Below are 21,606 nucleotides of genomic sequence, written 5' to 3'. Positions count from 1 at the left end.
CCATGCAGTGCGCTCGGGCTGCAGCGCGCTGAACTGGCCCGGCGTACGGCTCCGAGGCCCGTTGGCTTCTGGGCAGGTCCCAGCGCTGGGGCAGGAGGTTCCCCTTCCCCTGGCGCAGAGGTAGCTAGAGCCTGTTTGCACACAGCTAGCCAGGGAGCAAGAGAGAGAGGGCTTTAATTGGGCACCTGGACAACTTGATTGCATTTCTCCTTTTGCCCACATAACAAAATACAGATTAGCAGATCGCAAAGTGATAGCTGCATTAGGAAGATCTGTTAAGAGCCGAAAGCACTGTATTGATTTGAGGCTCATAATGAAGCCTCTTATCCAGGCAGCATCTTTTCAATTAATACGGTGTGTGGTATTCTAAGCTCACCAAAGTTTAAATTATATCAGGGATTCGGTGCATATCTTTTAATTGGTTGTCTTGATTTATGATCTAGGGACAGACTCCTGAGCTCCGTTTCATAGTTTAATAATAAGAGCTATCCTAAAACACTGCCATTAAACTATCTTTTCGGGACTTACTGCAACTTGTCAGACTTGGGGATTATTTTATAAGCACTGATTAAATATTTTAACAGTGGAAAAAGTTTTCAGTGGATGTAATTGCGAGTTTTTCTGCTCGTATTGGAAAGTTATCTATTCTGTGCTGTTATCAACTAATTGTTTCTACTATGAAAATTGTTCTTAGTGAAGAGTCCTCAATAGCTTTGTGGCACTGTAAAGATTCTATAAGCAGTTTAATTGTTGTTCTTTGATTCGGCAGTATGCAGAGGAGCTGGACTAAGATGGGCTGGTGAGTAGGCCTGTGAGTGGAGAGGCTGCTTTGTGAAACTGTTTAACTTGAGACATCATTCACCTGTTCCCCTCTGCAAACAATCCCAGGAAGCAGTACGTGCAAATAATCTTAAAGGCTTCGTGTTAATTAGGAGAAGACATCTGTTTGAGTTTGTGTCATTAATGAATGGCACGCTATATTTATCCTGCTTCTGAAACATTTTGTTCTCCTAGGAAGGAATTACCGCAGAAATGTAAATTGTCGGTGCTGGGTTGTCAGTCGTCTTCCAGCGAGGCTCGTCAGTGTCAGCTGTCACTCACCTCACCCCCTCGCCTGGTTTTGCAGCTCTGCTGACTCCCTTCCCGTGTACGAATGCAGTTGTCCTGCCTTCGCCTCTACGTGCGATGGCGATGGAGGGGGAGTCCCGCAGGGGCCTGTCCTGGGGTCGGCGGGGTGGCTCTTGCCGTGCCCACGCTGTCTCATCATCCGATCCCACTACACACACTTTTGGCACCATCATTTCTGGGCTTTGCTGCTAGCTAGTTTCTTTGTCGGTATGACCTTCTGGCCTGCACCATCATATCCCGGATATTCTCTATTTTGTAGTCTCTCCTTAAAACCTACTTCTGTCTGATGTCTGCACATTACTGCTGTCTAGCCTTGATTTGGGGCTGGTAGTAAATTGTGGCCAGTTTGAGTACACTAGGTATTACAAGTGTTCATACTCGTTGCTGTTTTGCTACCTACCTCTCTCTCCTCCTTTAATTTGTTTACCTACTTGTCATAATTATGGATTTTGATTCCAAAAGCTCCCAGTCTATTTCTTTTTCTTTATTTTTGTAGCACCTTCTGTTGCGGTCTTTGGTTATTAATGAGAAGTCTGAGTCAGACTTTGTAACTATTGGGATGCGGAGTCTTGAATAGTTAAACAGCTAGGTGATCTGCTGCTGCAAGAAAGGGCCTGTAAGGAAAATGGGGGTCCTGGCCCCCTTACGTTGCTCAGACATGCTGCAAACTTTACTCTCAACCAGGTGCGTGGGGAGGTAGCATTTCAAATTATTCAAGGGATGGTTACCCTTATTTCCATTACCTTGATACCCTCCCATGTGTTGAAGCTTCTGGCACAGTGTGTGTAATAATAGTTGAGCAACATAAGTAATCTTCATGATAATAAACCAAATGTTTGCTGTGAAAGACATGTGAGGTGTTAGGGTGGCCAGCTGGCTGGGTAGACCTCTGCCTGCCTCTGCTCTACCAGATCTTTACCATGAACCACACAGGCTGATGTGCTAAAGTTCCTACTTCTGAGTAAGTTAGCAGTTGAAGGCAGGAAGCAGCCAAGCTGCAATGGTTACAGGGAGGGAAGAGATGCTGGAATGCTGTTGATGGAGCAGAGCAAAATGCTGGAAACTAGCAGAAAAAAAGCAGATTGGAAAGCAAAGGAACACATCTCCCAGTTTCCCATTCAAGAAGTTCACTTCTTCAGCTCAATCACCACCTCTCATATTCTCAAATACTAATTCAATATATGTACCATCAAAATTCTCAGCTTTTCATATAGGTTAGCTATGTTATAGATATCCATATGTATATGTACACTGCCCTGCAGAAGAAGCTCTTTATCTGTCGGTATTTTCAGGGTCTCTAACTCAGGGTGGTTTCAAAAGAGAAAGCAGTCTTAATGCCAAACTGCATGCTCCTGCTAGGACTCCTGCTCATCTTTATTATTGAGTATGGAAATCTGCTGCTCTTCCTAAGTGGTCCTTTACGCAAGCCAGATTGCTGTCCACTTTTCTGTGTTGTTTGTTTCTTTTAACTTCCTCTGTGTGTGTGTGTGTGTGTGTGTGTGTGTGTGGTTTTTTTTACCACTTTCCATATCCCAGATCACTGCTATGCATTCCCCTTTTCAAATTAATTAAGCACAGTGACTTGGCTTCACTTCAGCTATTTGGATATTTGCTCATGCACTACGTTTCTTTGCAGCCAGATTTATACAGACTCACTTCAACTAGTCACATCTCTTTCTCTCTGCCTCTTGATGAACGGGTCTTTCCATCAGATGCTCTCCCATGGTGACAGAGCAGTGTGTCAAGCGTGTTGAGACAGCCAGCAAAGTAGGAAGGTCTCTCCAGAGGAAGCAGTAGGGTCGCTGCAGCAGTGCTGGGCAGCCCCATGCAAGTCGAGGAGGAGCACATTTCTGCAGCAGGCAATCTTGCTGCCTAATGGCTACATCTCCCTCAAAACACGGGAAATGTTTGGTCCTGGAGAGGGATGAAGAAACTGAACTCACTGTTTGGCCCAGTGCTGCTACTGTCATTCTGCGATTCATAAGACCATTAGTAGAAATAAAGTCATGAGGAATTCATTAGATGGAAAGGAAACAAATTAACTAAGTGTCTTATCAAGCTTCGTTAGCTAATGAAAGACTCGATTATGAGCTATTATTAATTTTGAGTAAAGGTATTTAAACTTAGATAACTGAATTTTTCTGATATAACCAAAAATATCTTGGCTTTCTTTTCTGAAAGTGGGTTCCTTGTGGTTAAGGCAGTAAAAGGAAGTTTAGAGCTCTTTAGCACAGCTTTTCCATATTAAATTCATTGAGATGATCAGTTCTGTGTTTCTGAATGTGAGAGTAAAGCTTTCATTCTCTGATTCCACTTCTGGAATATTAAGATGTCTGAATGTCTTTGTTAGAGATTGTTAACTGGTTAGCTGCTCTGCTGCCTTCAAACGTATGCCGATCGCTCATCACCTTCATAGGTTTCTGTGCTATGGCCAGAGCTCTGCTCCTGCTCGTTTCTGAGCTAGCCCAAAGTGAAGCCTTCTGCTTGGATGGCTCGTGAGCCACGATACTGTGGTGAGATCAAACTAGATCAACAAAAACGCAAGGTTATCAAGTATAAGTGTTATGTCACGGGAACAGTTGAGAAGCCATATTTAAACTGTGCAGCGGAAGGATATTCTCAGCTTTGGTGGTAACAAGGGAGTTTGGGTTAGCTTGTTCATACATAAGAAGTACAGACCTGTGTTGTCCACTCATCTTTTGATAAGTGTAGGTTTAACACGCTTCTCCCTGGGAGTGCCTTAGCAATGACAAGACGTTTCTTCCACCTTCCCCTGCAGACTTAGTGCACTGAGGAGAAGTTACTACTTTCTTCAAAAGTTATTTCCAGTACCGTGACCGTGGGTTAGAGCTTCCTAGGTCTGATGGGGCAGTCCCTGTGGTTTTAGCTGTATCTGCACACTATGACCGCTTGTGCGCTAAGAATGAAGAGCTTTAAGTATCCTCTATCTGCTGCTTTGCCCACTAACATCGTTCTCTTTAAATTTAATGTGTGACCTTAATCTCTAGGAAGAGATTTGTGACTGATTTTCAAGGCAGCCTGTGTGTTTCTTACTGCCTCCAGCCTGGTGAAGCACCAATAAACTTTGGGAAGTTCCAGACGGATCCTTGAAAGCTCTCTAGGACAGACTCATTCTTCTGAAAATTGCCTGGCTTCAGATTTTAGGAGAAATAGAACAGATTAAGCTGTTGTATATCATAAATTTCATACTTGATCCATTTTCTCTACAGCCTAGTAATTGGAGGGCGTCAGCTTTGCCATCGGGGGTGCAGCCAACACTTCCCCAGCTGCTGCTCGCGCTGTAGAGCAGGAGCACGGGAGTCTTGACATTTACAAGCTCAAAATGATTTACACTTTTAACAAAAGTTTTAGCAGTGTAAAAAGTGTTTGGCAATGGTATACAAGCTGACCCGTGCCCTTTAATGTTATTACTCTCTGGGTGCTGCCAGTCTCAAATGATTAAATGATAAATCATAGCACTCTGAGACAACGGCGATCATTGGAGCCACCTGTAAAAGACGGACCTCTTGGATGTTCTCGCGTTTCCCAGAAATAGTTTGCCCTCTAGAGCGGCTTACCATCAAGGGCAGCTGGATTAGAGGTTTGCTGCTGTTCCTAGTCAAGTATTTTACCTCTAGTCTATGGGGTTTTTTTTGTTTTGAGGTTAGATTTTGGAGGTTTATATTTGCACATTACTAAAAGAGCAGTGACCAGAATTACCTCATCTGAAGTAGAGAGCACAGTTACGGATGGCTCCCACTAGAAGACAGGAACCGTTTTGAATTCAGGGGCATGCTCTGCAGTGACGTCTATGAACTTTCCATCCTGAGAGAGTGTGTTACATGCTTGAAAACTTTCATATAACGTGAGCACGAGATTATCATCTCCAGGAAAAATGTTTGTGTTGAAGTGTCTGCTCATGAAGTATGTATGATTTTGTGGAAACAGAGTCAGAATTATAAAATGCTGAAGAAATGAACTTTGGAAACTCCCTTAGGCATTTTCAGCTGTTGGGATGCTTGTAGGTTTTCATAGGAAAGGTATTTTATTTGTATTAGGTGTAAAAACTACAGGTCGTCTTAGCTGGGTGTGTTGGAGGAGGAGGCCAGTATTTGCTTTTGTTGCTCCCCCTGTTAAATCTTCTACATTTTTAAAAGAAGTGCCTGTATTACAGGTGCTGTCTCCGAAATGGAGAAAATGGTCATGGCAGCAAGGAGCAGGTGTCAGTGTTTGGGCTGCAGCCCACACGCTGCGGCGTAGTGCAGTGAGAGGAGAAACTTGCTTATTCTTTGCATGTGAGTACACATGTAGTTGCACACTGCTGTGCAGCCAAAGGCATGCAAAATTTTACTGGGAGGGCACCTACGGGCCCCATAGTCATTCCTGGGGAAGCAATTTGTACGCTTACAAGCCTAAGAAGAAAGTCAAATCCCATCCCATCCCCTCTCTCCGGCTCTCCCCCACGTACTTCCATTTTTGCTTTACTTCAGGAGCTCTGTCGTGTCCCAGATCTGCTTGTGATTCTCCCAGGCATCATCAAGCAAAAGGAAAACAGCTCCCACGGCGGAGAGACGCCCCTGTTTCTTGCCGGTGACCTGCTGCCTCCGTGCCGGGAAGCCCCGGGTGCCTCCTGCTCGCACTGCCGCCGGCCGGCCCTTGCCCGCTGGAAATGCACGTGGGAGCCCTGCGTGCTGCCCCCCCGCCACCCCCTCGGCGCCTTTCGGTTGCTTCTAGTAAAATACGTGGGTGGGTGGCAGGCAAAAGGGATGTGCGTTAAAATAATGAAGAAAGCTCTTTCTCCCTGCCAGTATTGCTAAGCTTGTCTGCTGACGTACTCTTCATTGAAACGCTGCGTGTCTCAAATCACAACAGTACCAAAACTCTACCCGTGGGAGCTGTTGTAATCCAGTCTGCCAAAATATACGTTTGGTCTTTGTAATTTCTCAGAGGAGGATTTTGACTGCCAAAAACTCCCTTGAACCATGTTTTCTAATGCTGTTTGACATTATGCTAATAAAAACTAACTTTGTCTAATTCCATTGTGTGGAAAACAAATTGCCAGACTGACCTCAAGAAAGCAACCATATATTTAGTAAGTGACCTTAAAATTATAGTATTTATATTGGAAATGGGTTATTACTGATGCTAGAAAAGACTTTATTGAACTGTTAGGGTTTTGTATTCTCTTAGAATCAATATTTGTATTTCGTAGGAACAGTACATGTGTATACGCCCTTAGAATTGCAGTAGTAAACCCAATGCTGCAGTGCTCCTGCTTCTTAAAGCACATTGAACAGACTTGCTTTAGGGGAAAAAAATATATACATATATGACTCAGTGAGGTCTGATGGACATACAGGCTGTGTCCTGCAACAGGAATGTTGTCTTTTTCCTACTTTATTCCAGTTACATCCTAAGGCTAATGAATGTGTTCACATTAAAAGCAAGGTTTAAATTTCTAACGCTGTGCCGTGATCTCTTGAAGTGTAAAGTGAAATGCAGTCCATGTGGTGCTAACAGTATCGCACTGGCCGTGGCTTGGCCATGGCTTCGGGAGGCATCCTGCACCGCGGTCCGGGATGGCAGCTCTGCCATCAGGGCGAACCTGCTTGGGAAAACATGCTCTTCCTCTGATTTGCTTAAAAAGACTTCAGAGCACAAGGAATTTGTGATGAAAACAGCAACACTAACGTAAAGGCAGTACTGACAACTGACTAAATCACAGACAAATGATTTTTGAATCATTTTCTTGCAAAAATAATGCAGCTTTCCACAAAGCTGCATTTTTGAGGAGGCAAATACTGCTTTTTGCATTAGTTGGTACTCACATGAGTCTGGCTCAATGTCCTTGCCTCTACTTGAAGCCCAATGGGAGAAACACCCCCAAAAACCTGAGCAGAAAATGTACATTTTATTCAGATAGTCATTAGACTTTTACTTTCTGTTCTGCCAGTGATGCAACTTCAGTAGACCTGTAGAGACTGTCCAGTTTGGCTGAGCTTATCCTCTGAAGCAGTACCGGAAAGGAGAGGGGGCATCGAAATTTCCCTGGCCAGACCTTCAGCCTTTGTACATCATGGTGAGTGATTAATTTCTACACTGCTGCGTAACAAGAGTTTAACAAGAGTGGGACCAGCACTTGAAAATTGCCATGGATTCTGCATCTTTTTTTCAGGCAAGTTTTCCGTGTTTTGTGGGTTTGCAGTGCTGGTCCTCACTGGATTCAGCCGTAGCAGTGCCTAGGCTGTGCGTTGCAAATGATCTTTGGTGGGAGGATGGCAGTTCTGCGTATCACCAACAGTTGTCTAGGCCTGTAGGGAGCTTTACTGGCCTCAACTTGAGAAGTTAGACAGAGATTTTACAAAATGAACAGACATGGAGTCCGTTTGTGGTCTTGAGAAGGTTAAATTAAATATAGACTTCTTTCTTTGCTGTGTTGCTTTTCTTTGTTGCTGTACTAAGGTCAGTGCTATAAAGCATGATTTGTTCTCCCCTGTGCCCAAGAGGCATGTTTTCTGGCTTACATTTTTCATCTATGCGTGTGATCGTCTGTGTTAAATGAGCGTACCCATGTTCACAGCTGAATGACTGGCCACACCAAAAACTCGATGGGCCAGACCTTCACCTGATGCAGATCAGTGGTGCGTCTCAATATTTTTTTTCATTTGGCCCAAGTTAAAACTGAATTGTGGGAAATGTGTGATAAAAATGTTCATTTTTCTATAGACAGCAAATGTAACAGAGGTTCTGAACTGTTTTAAAATGCAATACATATGTGATAAAGGATCTTTATTGTATTATTTGAAATTCACTGTTCTTTTATTATAAACCACCCCAAAAGGATATAAAAAGACTTCCTAGTACATATTTCAATAAGATCACTATTGCACTGAGGAGGGTAAAGATCATTTTTCTAGCAAATAGTAGCAAAATATCTAGCAAATATCAGCAAAGCTTTCATTAGATTAATGCAATATTTGAATTTCATATTTTTTTCACATTTCTTATCAGATAGTAAAATAGGCTGAACATATTAAAACAATATCTGCTGGTTTTGTATTAGCAAAACCCACTGGGGAAAAAATAATAAGAATTTGAATTGTTCATTTTAAAAGCCTTGTTAAAATGAGCCTTCTAAAAATATAAAACAACATATAAACTACCTCTGGGAGATGGAAAAATTGCACAGTGCTACTTAAAATTTTATACGTTTTAAAACCACATTCAAAATAAAGCTTCCCGTGAAACTGTGTTTATAGAAGAAAGACAGATCCTGCTACAATTTGAAGGAAAAAAAAATAAGTGGATACGTTGCTCTGAAATATTACCTATCTGCAAAACCTGGCCTGGGTTTAACTAAACAGCAAATAGAAGAACCTTAACAACTTTGGTATTTTTATGTTCAGGCTGCTCTTTGTGCTGCAGTTGATTTGATTTGGGTACTTGGTACCCAATTCAGCTCTCCGCGCAGCTCAAGTAGGAAAAGTCGGAGGAGTAGCCGGATATCCAGTGGGCTTCCGTGTGATGGTCGTTGCCAGGGAAACCACTCCCTTGGTGGCCACGCAGCGAGCGCGTCCGCCTCTCCAAGCACGCAGACGGAGATGCTTTGCACTCTCAGTTGATGGAATGAAAACAGAACAGCTGTGGAGAAGACTTAATACTTCCATGTTTAGGTCCTTTAGCTTTAAAAAGTTATGACTGTTTTTTTTTAAGGGTCCCCCAAAGGGGGTGCTGGGAGAGGAGCTCCAACCGGCACACCAAGGGCCTTGCGGGGAGTCATGCTTCTCTTCTCTGATGTTCTCCAGCGTCAGCCGGTGCTAGTCAGTCGCTCCCGCGATTAAAATTACGCGTGTGGCCCACCCTCCAAAGGGGGCTGGGTGCCACAAGGTTGTAGCTGTGTCAAGACTTGCACAGATACGTAGGGCTTTGGAGGGCGCTAGCCCTAAACTAGACGCAAGCAGCTTCCGAGTCACGTGTGTCCCACTTGGTGGTGAGGCTGCTTGTCCATAGGGTCTGGGGAAGGGAGGAACCAAAACCAATGTATTGCCAGTTCATCCCAGAACCGAGTGATCCCCAGCAATAGAGGATCTCGCTTCTATACTAGCGGCAGTGGCTGTGAGGGAAATCTCTTCCTATGGCGAGTTGGTGGTTTCAAAGGCCTGTGGGGTGTCCTTCACCAGAGGCAAAACATTGCAAGGGGTATGAGTGTGCAAGGACTAGTTTTCTCCAACCATTACTTAAACTCGAGAGCCGTATTACTTAAATACGTGAATAGAAATGCCCATTAAGAATATAGATTATTTCTCACTCAGTGGAGTGCTTATGAACGTATTTTCTCCTCTGTGAAAGGACCTGCCTAACAGCTGCTTTGAGGCCAACATGGTGTAGGCAATTCTTAGTTCTCTAGCATCAAAGGAGATGTTGATATTTCATATTTTTTAGAGAGATGACTCAGATGATTCATATCTTAGGTTTCTTTGTGTTGTGTGGAATAGTAAATGCCTGTTTTGTTGCATGTTTTCTGGAAATGAGGACACAAACAGTAGGAGAACTCTGGTGTCAAACTTGAAGCTTTAGTTTTGACCTGATTGTCCACCAAACTTAGTAGACTAGAAGATGCTCTGCCCACCTACCAAGCCTTCTTGCTCTAGAAATCTTCACGAAAGGGAAGCAAGGAGCTCCAGTGAGCGGGCAGGACTTTCTTGCTCACATCCTACGAGTGGTGGTGGCTTAGAAATACAGGGGGTCTGGGGATAGTAATTTGGGGGTTGATGTGGCCATTTCTTGCTTGTTCTCCGCAAGATGTTCCTCTGCTTTGCTCGGGGGTGTGAAATTTCACTCTGTGCATCCCTGCTCTCACTTCTGCATATTGTATTTAAAAGATGGGGAAAGGATGTACATCTTTGTTATATAGGTCCGACCTAATGTAAATAATCGAAGAATATTAACTTCATTATTTTGGTCCAATTCTAGTTTTGATAGTTATGCTGTACTCTTAAAAGTCTCTTGGCAATTCCAAGTGACTCATCTTTCTCTCACCACTTACTAAACTTTTGCTTATCACTGCTGCATATAATAAACTGTAGCTATCTTTCTCCCGTGAGGGGCTGAAAATGATGCCTGTAATCCATGTAGTTAGCAAATCAATTTGTAAAGTGCATTTGGAAAGCTCATGAATGTGTTGGAGGATACTGCATAAATGTAAAATTATTCATTCAGTTTGAATTTACTTACACATTTTCTATGCAGTATAGATTCTCCTCCTTCTAAATAATCCATAAAATTTCTATTGAGAGGAGGAAAAAAATTCTATGAGCACATGAAAAAAAAAATAGTCACTGATTTTGGAACACAAAGTGAATGGATTATCGTGATTTTCTCACAGCATGTCATTTCTTGAGTGATGCTGACACCCTGATGATGTTCAGTGTAGATGGGAGGGCACTAATAGTAAATAAAATTGTCTTATTTCACTGTCTACACACCCATATCTTATTTTGCCAGAAACACACATTGCTATAGCCTTCCTGTTTTTAAATGTTACCACACTATAGCACATATCTTGGATCCTTCTTCTTTTGAAATGTAATTTGAGTTAAGTAATTTCAAAATTAAAAAATGCCAATATTTATAGCCTATTAAAACTTGCTAAATACATTTTGGTTTTGAATACAAAATATTATGAATAATCACATATGTGTTTAGATTTTTTTTTAACTGCAGTAGCTTAATGAAATACCTGTTTATATAGACAAATGTTAAAAAGTTTGTAAGTATTTGCCTTCTGGATCTTCAGTCTGTTAAAAACACAATGTCCTGTATCAATGAAATTTAAGTCTTAATAATTCTTACTTTTTATGTACCCAGGCTGTGTTAGTCCTTTTCTTTGTCTGTTTTTTTTCTCTCTCTTCCTCTTATGAACTGCACTTCCTCATCCCATTTTGTTGCCTATAAGGGCTTCGCTATGGATGCAAAATGTTAAAAACAGACAAACAATGGCAAACACTTTCAAATCGCCTTGAACCAGTCCCGCCGAAGCCAGCCAGGAGGTTAGTCACACGAAGAAAGCGCAAGAATTAGCTTGCTTTTTAAATTTTTTTTTAAGGAGGCCTTTGCTATTTCAACGCTGTTTTAGTAGCAGCTGGAGATTACTCTTAAGGACCGGTAATGCCATTTGTGTTATTTAAGAAAACCGTCCCATTGTCTCTAGTTGTCTCTGTAGGTGCCAAACTGCAGAGCAGACTTATGGCTGTACGGCTCAGATAGCGTGGATCCCAATTACGTTTCAAATTAGAACTATTTGAGTTTTTAGTTAAGGCCATAGCATTTCTGACATTACCTTTCAACACCTAAGTTAATGCAGATGATGACCTATCTGAATGTCCTAGAGGACCCTCTAAATTGCTTCTTAGCATCATTACTCGGTGTTGGGTTGATTATCATCCTGGCTAATTTGAAAATACAGATTTTATGCAGAACATATTATAGCTTCATTTCCTTAGGGGAAAAGGAAAATTTTCCCTAATTTTCCCTTCAGGGAAGCTTCCGTGCTGAGTGAATACTACCCCCAATCTCCCTTCTGCCATACCCACAAATTACTGGAAGACTTTGAAGCTGGAAGGGAAAGGCAATCTCAGGATGCCATTGAATTAATGAAAATGGAAGGGCTATTGTAATCTTCTGCGTAATATGCCAGAGCAGTGTGCTGTGAAGTAGGAGCTCCTCTGTGCTGACATTTTAATGATAGCATCTTCTTGAAATGAGGATGTTTTGCCTGTTAGGTTTCCTTTCCTGGTTCCTTTTCGGTTTTTAAAGGAAACTGCCATTTCTGGCTGCATGGGTCTAAACATAGTGACTGCTCCTTCAGCCATTCTTTCTCCAGTAAATACACGCTGCAGCTGGTGTATCATTTGGGACCGGGGCATGAAGAAATATATGGGAGAATTTGCTCACCGAAGTGCCCAGCACAGGCAGTGAAATAGCTTCCTCCAAGTTCTTCATTTATTTGCAGCAGCCCTGGCTGTGCCCTGAGCCGTCCAGCCTCACCGTGGCTGAGCCGCGCTGGTGCCCGCTAACGCTCTTCTCCTTAGCTCCACTTGCATCTCCTTTCTGGATGGGCTGCGGCAGGTTGGTTGCAGCTCCTCGCGGCACAGGTGACAGCCCTGCGACGCCACCGAGGCTGACGGGAGGTGGAATTAACCTCCGCCCCGGGGGGTGGGCTGTCCGGCGGCAAGCCCTGGCGAACCGGGGTGCTGCTCAGCCCCCTCAGCTGATTATTTTATCCCATTCTGTTTATTCATCTTTACTCAGATTTTTCTATGCATGTTTTTAATGGGTAATAAATGCCTTTATTGATTTACCTAACTGAATAGATTAGATTTTGATTGACATATTGACTGAACTTAGAGGTGCTGTGAGGGAACAAAATGTTAAGTTATTCCCCAAAAGAGCAAGACAGGACCGCCTAGCTAGAGGTCTCCGAGAGCACAGAGGTTGCTGAGAGCTTCCTGGGAAGCTGGGCCACTTGCCTGAGTTAGAAACGACCATTGCATTAAATAAATTAACCTCGTGGAAAGGTGGGATGCAGTATGGATAGCGTCATGAGGAGAGAGCTGTGCAGACATTTCCCTCTTCACAAACCAATATATCCATCCCTACGTTTGCTAAAGAGAATCCCAAATTACTGATGGAAACATCATCAAACTAATAATGTTGTTAGTAACCAAATAATCAAAAGCAATTTTGTTGGATTATTTGGGTGAGGAAGGATTTTTCGTAATATAAATCTTTTGGATAATATCCTGCTATTGGCTGTTTTATTTGAATTTTCTATTCTGTACATAATATAATGCCATCTTTCTATTTTCTGTATGGCATTTTTAGTACTTAATGCTTATACATGATCACAGAAAAATTACCTTACCATATGCTTTCCCACAGTATTTATGTGCCTGATTTTATTGAAGCCTATTTTCTTAAACATTAATAGGATTTATTCCTCCTAGATGATAAAATATCACACTTCTAAATAGATTAGAACTTCACATTTTCACACAGATTGAAATGTACTGATTCTTTAAAGTACTTCATGTTCTAGAGACGTAGCTACTAAGCTTGAATGAAGACATGAAAAAAATACAATGTTAAATTACAGTGGTGTAAGTTAAACTCCCAAAATAGATGAAACGTAGCTAGAATCTGTGATGAGTGGACCCCGCACAGTGTATGAAAGTTGTATGGTCATTTCAAAGGTGTGCTGTGCAGCTATGGTTTTTAGCAATTAATATAGCTAAATTTAAAAAAAAAAAGCATAAATGATGACTATAAGCACTAGATACCACTTACTGCATCACCGGCTGAAAAAAGGCACACATTTTGGGCTGAAACGGCCTCCTCTTGAGAGGCAAACCTAACTCCTAGCTGTCTGCCCAGATTTACTGGCTAGAACACAGCTCTTTAACGAACCTTAACAAAACCGCCAATTAACAAAGAGCTTACCACCTGATTAGAGCAAAGGCTTTTATGAAAATGTGTTACTCTACATTTTGCATCCTCATTATGGTTTTTTTTTTTTTAATTGACTTTTCAATTGAATTTCCTCGTTTTGAGTGCTTCTTCCCAATTATCCAACTTCTAGGCCTCATCATGTATCCTACTTAGTTTTGGGCTACTGCCGCACTCGTTATTCGGCAAGTTAGCGTTGCAGCAAGAACCGTGTCATTGGCATTATATTACTGTAAATTTCTTCCTTAATTTAAAAAATAAATAGAATTGCATACTTTATCCGTCAAGTGTAATAACGTTGAGGAAAATGTTATCGAGTGAACATTATTGCTTGCATTTCATAATTAGGGCTCTTTGGGTTTTAGGCTCAAATTAGTAAACATAAGAATCTAGGAATTGTCATATTACATCAGACTAATGGTCCGTCTAGTCCAGAATTCTGTCTTAGGCAGTTTCCTGAACCACGAGCATGAAAGAGAGGTGCAGAAGTGTCCTCTTCCCTAATTTGTCCATCTGAGAAATTTCTGCAGGCCTCCACCTGATGGTTCTTGGTTTACTTCCTAGAGCATGAAGTTTTATAGCCTCATATTTGTAATTTTATTATGATCTGATGTAACTTTGTTTTCACATAAATGACTGTAATTAAAAAAAAAGGCTAACATTGTTTCAAGAATGTCTTGCAGCATTGAACTCTTTGGATTAATTTTGTGTTATATAAAATCATGTTCTTCTATACTGCTTTCAAATTTAGTGCTTTCAGTGGTCCCTTGCTCTGTCTCATGGGAAACGTATCTCACTATGACGAATTCAAGTTTTCATGTCATTCATTTGCTTATATATATTTCCCCTTTGTCTCTTTTTTTTTAGCTAAATATTTCTGATCTGTCATTTTTCCTCCAATATGTCTCTGCTAAACCTGTGCTGTATCAGTTCCATGATTTCTTTCTTGAGAACAAATGACCAGAAATGATGATAACTGCACCATGTTGATGTCTCTAACCAGTGACCTAGTGTCTACCTAAGGCTGGAACGTTTGGAGACTCCCAGCTTTATTTCATTTAAAATACACTAAGAAACCAACATTCTCAGGGAATGGTTTTGTGAACGATAAGGAAACAGCTATGAGAAGCAAGAACTGTGACTTAGGCTTCCTAGATTGCTGTTCTGCTGATCTATTTTTGGCACTTTACACTGAACAGGAATTGTAATAACTGTTCTATATGAGGGACTAGCGCACAGGGTTCTTCACCTGGTTTAGTGCCTTGTGTTCTTCTGTACGTGTTCTCCTTCTCTCTGGATCAATTAATCTTAAATTCCTCTTTTTTTTTTTTTTTTTTTTTTTTTTCTCTTCTGCTAAGGTTCATCTTTTTCTGTCGTCACATTAAGTGGCATGACTTCAGCATGGAGCTGGAAGATGTTCATGTCCCCTAGGACAGCTGTATAGCCTCGGTTTAAGGAACTCTTCTGGGAGGTGGAAGATATCATTTTGGACCTTTTCAGAATAAGGTGGGTAGAGAGCTATGGTCTCCTATAGGCTCTTTGAGCGTTTGTTGTAGCCTGTTTCATAAAAAAAGAGGATACTATCACCACTGGCACTTCCGTGTATATATTTGGGTGAAAGTGGCTGCAGGTGATGCGTGTATACAAACTCAGTCTTGTCAGCATTGAGCCTGTTGGGTAGGTTCATGATATGGCTTGCAGGAAGTCTAACCATGGAAATGCCTAGTTTGAACAGACCAGTTGGACTTTCCTGGGGCGCTGAACTACTCAGCCTTGTTGAGGTGGAGGCAGTTCTGGGTATGTGCAATAGCAGAACTTGAAGTCCCCGAAGTCTCTAATACCAGACACCTTGAACTCAAGCCTTGCTTAATCGCTCTTCTTTCCCTCTCTTGGAACCAGCATCCCGTTATAATTTTTAAAAGTTAACTGCTACTGCAAAATTTATTTGATTTGTCCAGAAAAGCTTAGTGAAGAGGCGGATATGAATGGATGCCTTTTTGGTAATGCAAATGAAGTGTTCAGAGACTATATAACTGCTTTTCCCTCTTCTTAGGTGAACTGATAATGCAGACTAAAATAGTGAGGATCAAAACATGAAAGTTCAAGGACAGTGAAGGAGAACAAATATTCAGTGGAGAAGTAGGGCTGCTATAGTGCCTACCCCTGCATGTTCTCCTCTACATCTGTGTACTGCTGTCAGGGTCCAGGAGATGTGTGGTACCTTGCGCCAAGAAAAGAGTCAGCATTTTTTCTGAGAGAGAACAACCTGCACTGCATTTTGAGAAGGCTCCCTGGCACTATAATGCAAAGAAAGCTTGCCACATGGCGTGTGTAAGTATTTTTCTATTCATGCTAAACAGTGGGTGATCTTCCATATAATGTGGCTGTAAAACAAATGCAGTTAACAGTAATGTTTTTGTCTTAACCTCAAATTTCTGTTAAAGTTTCACTTACGCTTGCATGTGCTATTATCTTAGATATCTTAGTTCATTCCTAGACTGAAACAAGTATTTCATACTTGGTCCTACAGCATAGAAGCAGCTATTCCACAACAGTTTGTGCAAATCTAGACTTACCTGAGACAGGATGAGCTGATTATTCGGACTGAGCTTCTTCAGATGCCTCCCTGCATTGGTCAGACACTGGATGCTTCAGTCAGTCGTGATTTAGCTGATTCTTGACATCCAACTTCCTTGTAATTCATCAATACGTAATGTATGTTTTCAAAGGTCAATCCAAAAACATTGAAAATCTTTCTTCTCAAGTGGCTAATACATAAGTAACAGAAATACATGCACCAGCCCAGTGGGCACTAGGGACAGTGAAGCGGTCACTTTTAGAAGATTCGTTAGGTAAGCGTTCTTCAGGAACATCGTCTCTCACTAATGATAGTGACAAAAGATTCTTAAAGGTTGCAAAAAATAGTTTCAAAAGTGAATTCATTATTTAATTTGTTTTATCCACCTGAAATCCTCTCTCTGTCTTTCCTTATTGAGAAAAGCAAGTTACCTATTTAGATTTTTGGTTGCGATCTTATTGCTGTTGTGCCCATATAAATCAAGAGTAACTTCAGTGAGACTGTTTATGTGGAGTTATGCCGATGTAAACAAAGATTAGGATTAATCCGGCCATTAATCTGTGAAGGGAAAATGCCATGGATTATGTTTCAAAGGTTTATATCAAGGGTGTTCAGCATTTAGTAGCAGAGTAACGGCAATTATGGAGAAAGACAGTAAGTGTGTGCTGTTGAAGAACGTCTGGAATAGGGCAGAGCTACCATGATTGAGTGTGACACGCTCAATACCAAAGATAGCTCTACTCCCTCAGGCTAATATGAAGCCACCAAATGAGCTACAACAACCTCTTTGGCCATTAAACATTACACTTTTCTCAGAGTAAAGGTTATTAACTTCAGGGTCCTGGCTGAATTCCATTTTGCTTAATTGTATTCTAGCTCCTCAGTTGCTTCTGTAGGTGGATAAGGGAGGCTCCACTTCCTGTCCTAAACTGCTAGGTAGAAACCCTTGTGACATTCGCTACCAGTAAAACACTAGCAGTGACAAAAGATTCAGTTGAATATTTTTGGAAACTGTTTCCGCTTTAGCGGAATAGCCAGTCATCCATCTGAAAGAATTTGTTCCTTATCTGTTATACCATTTATAGCCATGCAACGTGTTTCTTGTCTGTGAAAACCATGTATTTGACTTCTGCTCCTCTGTTGGACCAGACCACTCCACTAAAGTAGAAACCTGCCTTTATTCCCAGCTATGCTTTCTCCTTCCTTCGACGTTCAGGTCCCTGTGCTAGACTGCTCCAGCTGTGCGCTGCACAACAGGGAGCTGTAGGACATAGGGCTTTCCTCTCACGAATTGCTAGGCAGTTTGAATGAAGCAGAGGTTTCCAAAAATTGCAATCCTTGTAGGGCAGACAGAGGATCAGATATTCTTCTAGGTTACTCCAGCATGAGGCCTTGCACCTTGTGCAAAAACATCCCTAAATACAGTGGGAATGCAGTTTGCTACCATCCTGATACTGTACAATTTTATTAGCTATTTCATAACTCAGGTGGCAGTCAGTATAAATGACTTCATAAGGGACTGGCAGTAGCGAATGGACCCTTTTGTGTAGATGCATGCATGTAGTCCAGCCCTACCCCATAGATATCAAAAGCCAGTGTGATTTCCTGTATAGCTTTACATTGAGATAGCAAACTGTCAAGTAACAGAGATTCTACTACATCCTTTAGCAAGTTGTACCGTGGCCATGATTTATTTTTACTGTGCCTTCTTCTAGCTTCCTTCAACAGCACAGAAAAGCAGTCTCGTCCACTGTTGGAGTATGCTTTTGAAACATTCAAATACTTCTTTTCTGGGAGGAGATGGTGGACTATTTCCCTCAACAACTTCCCATGTGTGCCAGAGTGGCCATGTCTGAGGAGTCACTGTACTGAAACTGCCTGGAGTTTTCTGCAAAGCAGTGCAGCAGTGAGATTGCATTTGCTTATACCAGGAGAAGGTTATTACCAAATCTGCAAATGCCTCACCTTTGGCGTAGCTGTAAAGCCCCTGTAGCACAGCTGTTCGCATATGTCCTGGTAGGAAGGAGGGAGTGGGGCCAGCAGACGTCTAGTCTAACTTCTCATTGTTCTAGCTTTCCTCTTACAAAGTCCACGCCTCAGTTTTCTTCAAGATTGTCAAGCTTTATTTCCTTTCCTGGAAAAATTCTGGAGCAAATCATCCGTCTTTGTAAGCTCCTAGAATCCAAGAGAGGTAATTATAACATCCAGAAGGGATTTGTCATGAGGAGAAAAAATTGCATCTAATTTATCTAATTTTTTTTCTGCTGAAACAGGGAAATGTTTCTTGTGCATAGTGCAAATGTAGTAGATGTTCTTTTTTGTCTCACGGGGAAATATGCTCTAAATAAAACTACCATCAGATAGATGCAAACCACGTTAGAGAATCGTACTAGAGAGTAGCTATTCCCAGTTCAGAAGCAAAGAAAGGCGCATTGCATGGGATCTGCAGAGCTTTGTGCAGGACCCAGTTCTGTTCGGTGTTTTCATTACAGACCTGGACAATGGCAAAAGCAGTGTGCTTATTATATTCATCTGCTAGGAGGGACTGTAAGTATATTGTAAGACAAGATTAGGATAAAAAATTTATTATATGAATTGAGTGGTTTAATGAGAACTGGGATAAAATTAATTAAAAGAGCATGATATAACACTCAAGCAGGAATAACTAACTGCACACAAAGAGGATGGGGAACAACTGGCCAAATAGGTCTGTAGAAAAGGAGTTAAGGCAAACAGTCGATCTTAAGTTGCATGAATGAACAATGTCATGCTGATCCAGGAAAAGGAATCATGCTGGGATGTATGAAAAGAAGTGCAGTTTGCAAGATGTATAAAGTAATCCTTCCAGAATACTCAGCATTGGTATATTGTGTGATTTGGAGCAGACAAAAAGGAGGAGTTAGGCCAAAAAAAAGGAATTTAATTGTGCGAATACTTACAAGACTACAGTGAAAAGCATGTGAAATGCAAAGGAAACACTTGATGACATTGTTGAGCAGCTAAGTGGCTGGGATTGTCACTCTCCAGTAGTGGTAGGAGTGGGGGGGTCCTACTACGGACCTGCTGTTTTCCAGAAACTAAGGTGCCAGATAAGAAGATACTAGAGAAAATGGCTTATTTCGAGATGCAGTAAGTTGGTAGGCCCAGATGGTGCACATCTAAGAGTTCTGAAGGAGCCGAAGTATAAAGTAGATCAGCTGATTTTAAAAAGTAAAGGGTGGACGGGGTGGTGTCCATTAAAAACAGCAACTGTTCCAGATGTTTGAGAGGGAGCAAATATACACATTTTTTTAAAAAGCTGTATAACTGATTTGGGGAATTACAGACCTGCAAGATTTACATCTGGACCTGGAAAGCTGGATAAACTGTTAACTCAGAGCAGAATAGCTAATACTCTTACGAAAGGTCTAGCCGGGATGGATTCAGCAAAGGAATAACTGTCCCATTTGTGTCTCTAGCCATGTCAGTAAAGCAGTGGATGTAGAAGCAACACCTGACTTAGTTAAGCTAAATATTCAAAGGGTGCTTAACAGGCCTTGCTGGAGAAGCTAGCTAATCACTGTGCAAGGCACAAAGTACTTTCTTGGGGCAGAAACTGTGTAGGAGATGAAAAGTAAAGGTACGTTTTTGGTTAGTTTTCAGTACGAAAAAGTTTAAGAGCTTGTGCTCTCTTGTTTGATGTATTTATTAATTTCAAAATGCAGATCAGTAGTGAAGCGGAAAAATCTGCAAAAGTTAGTCAGCTCTGTCCCTGACTTGGGCGATACGAGAAGGTGAATAAGCAATGTGAAACGTTGACAACTGTGTTAGAAAAGGTTCAAAAGGGCAACCGTGCCCGGCCGGTCCTTTCGGTTGCTGTGAATAAGGCACACCAGTTCTTACAGTTCATGGCACAGGAGGGGGGTTCATGCCCTAACGCCTCTGAGTCCCCAGCCCAAATATCTCTGTCCGGTGCTGTTTGAGACACGGATTGCCGTCTGCAACAGAGACTAAAACACCTTCCTCTGGACCCCCAGTGAGGTGGCTTTGGTCTGCTGCCTCATTTAAGACCAGTGATGCTGCCATTGCTTTGCTACAGGGGTTGGCAGGTTTGAAAGTCCCCGCATGGGATCCAAGGGAGTGCTCCCAAAGACGGTGTCTGAACAGGAAGAATTCCTCCTAAAAATAGTCTTAAAATGAAGAGAGGTGTATACAGGGTGTGTGCTATGGTGTCTCTCTCCCAGGCATCTCCAGGGGCCCTTACTTAGGCCTGTGTGGGCGAAGACCTGTTGTGTGGAATAAATTCTGTATTAAAACTCACCATCCCATATTGCCACTAAATGGTTTGTATGATTCTAAACAGGAAAGAAAAAATAGAGAATACAAATATCACCTTTTCAATCTTGTGAATTACAGTAAAGTTTTAACGTCTCCTACTTTGCTCAGTTGACAGTACTGGCATTCTGGTTACAGCTGATCATCTCCAAATACTGTGGTGGACCTCTGATCAAGATTTCTGAGTATTTTGGTGTAGATTATAATGACTTAACCCTTTTTTCTATTCGTGTAGGTCTGGCTGTACTCTCTGGATTTCTAGAAGGAATGACATCTGGGTTACATTGGAGAGCAAATTCCTTGCGTAAGTGGATATATGCTTTTTAAATTTGCATTAATTATTGTTCATGTGTCACAACTCAGAAAAGTTTTGCTACACTTAGAGGCAAGACAGACCTGCATGCAGGTCTCCCTTCTTCCCCAACCTGCATCTATCCTATGGGTATAGTCAAGTCCACCTTTCCTGCACTTTGGCTTTGCTAACAAAGAAATGGGCAGAAATGTGATAGCGATTATGTTGAATTTTCAAGCACGGCTGTGTCTAGGTTTCCTCCTACGACTTCTCGGTTCCCATCTGCTTAACTCAGGGGTTAGTCCATCTGCCTCAGACAGTGGAAACTAAACCTATCTTTCCCAGCCACTGAAAGCATAAACTATCCCAGACATGCCCCAGCAGCTCATCAAGGCAAAGTAACATTCAACCTATTTTGCAAAAAGTAATGTATGGAACATTTAACAAGCCAACAAGTCTAGATATAATTTAGGCAGTGAACTGCAAAGGTCAAACACCAAACAGATGCACAAAGGAGGTTTCAAACAGAGAGAAGAGAAGAATTTACATTTCCTGTAAATAATCCTGAAATATTTTAAAATCACTCTGAAATGTAAGAACAACCTTGAAAGTAGTTGAGGGTGATAGTATGGAAATACCTAATGAGGCACGGTTCTCTAAATGGCCAGAAAGACCAGTTTGGATGGCTAGCGAGGAGGAGGTCTAACTTTGAGTGTGACGGATGGGAATACATTAACCCCTTATTATTATCATTAGATCTGGAGAGTAAAAGACTTGCATGTCTCTGGGC

The 21,606-nt window shown here is 41.7% G+C and overlaps 1 protein-coding gene across 1 annotated transcript in view; it reads left to right on the top strand.

Moving 5' to 3' along the window:
- Positions 1-21,606, top strand: part of LOC112981614 (protocadherin-15) — a 1,192,166-nt gene that overhangs the window by 450,118 nt on the left and 720,442 nt on the right. Inside the window, exons 8-11 of the mRNA XM_064513568.1 lie at positions 7,082-7,207; positions 14,991-15,138; positions 15,686-15,963; positions 20,760-20,828. The gene's annotated coding sequence lies outside the window, so the exon portion shown is untranslated. The remainder of the gene's footprint in view (positions 1-7,081; positions 7,208-14,990; positions 15,139-15,685; positions 15,964-20,759; positions 20,829-21,606) is intronic.

This window comes from Dromaius novaehollandiae, chromosome 6 (assembly GCF_036370855.1).
Source record: "Dromaius novaehollandiae isolate bDroNov1 chromosome 6, bDroNov1.hap1, whole genome shotgun sequence".
Lineage (NCBI taxonomy): Eukaryota > Metazoa > Chordata > Aves > Casuariiformes > Dromaiidae > Dromaius > Dromaius novaehollandiae.
The sequence above is the reverse complement of the archived record's forward strand: the minus strand, read 5'-3'. Positions and strand labels throughout refer to the sequence as shown.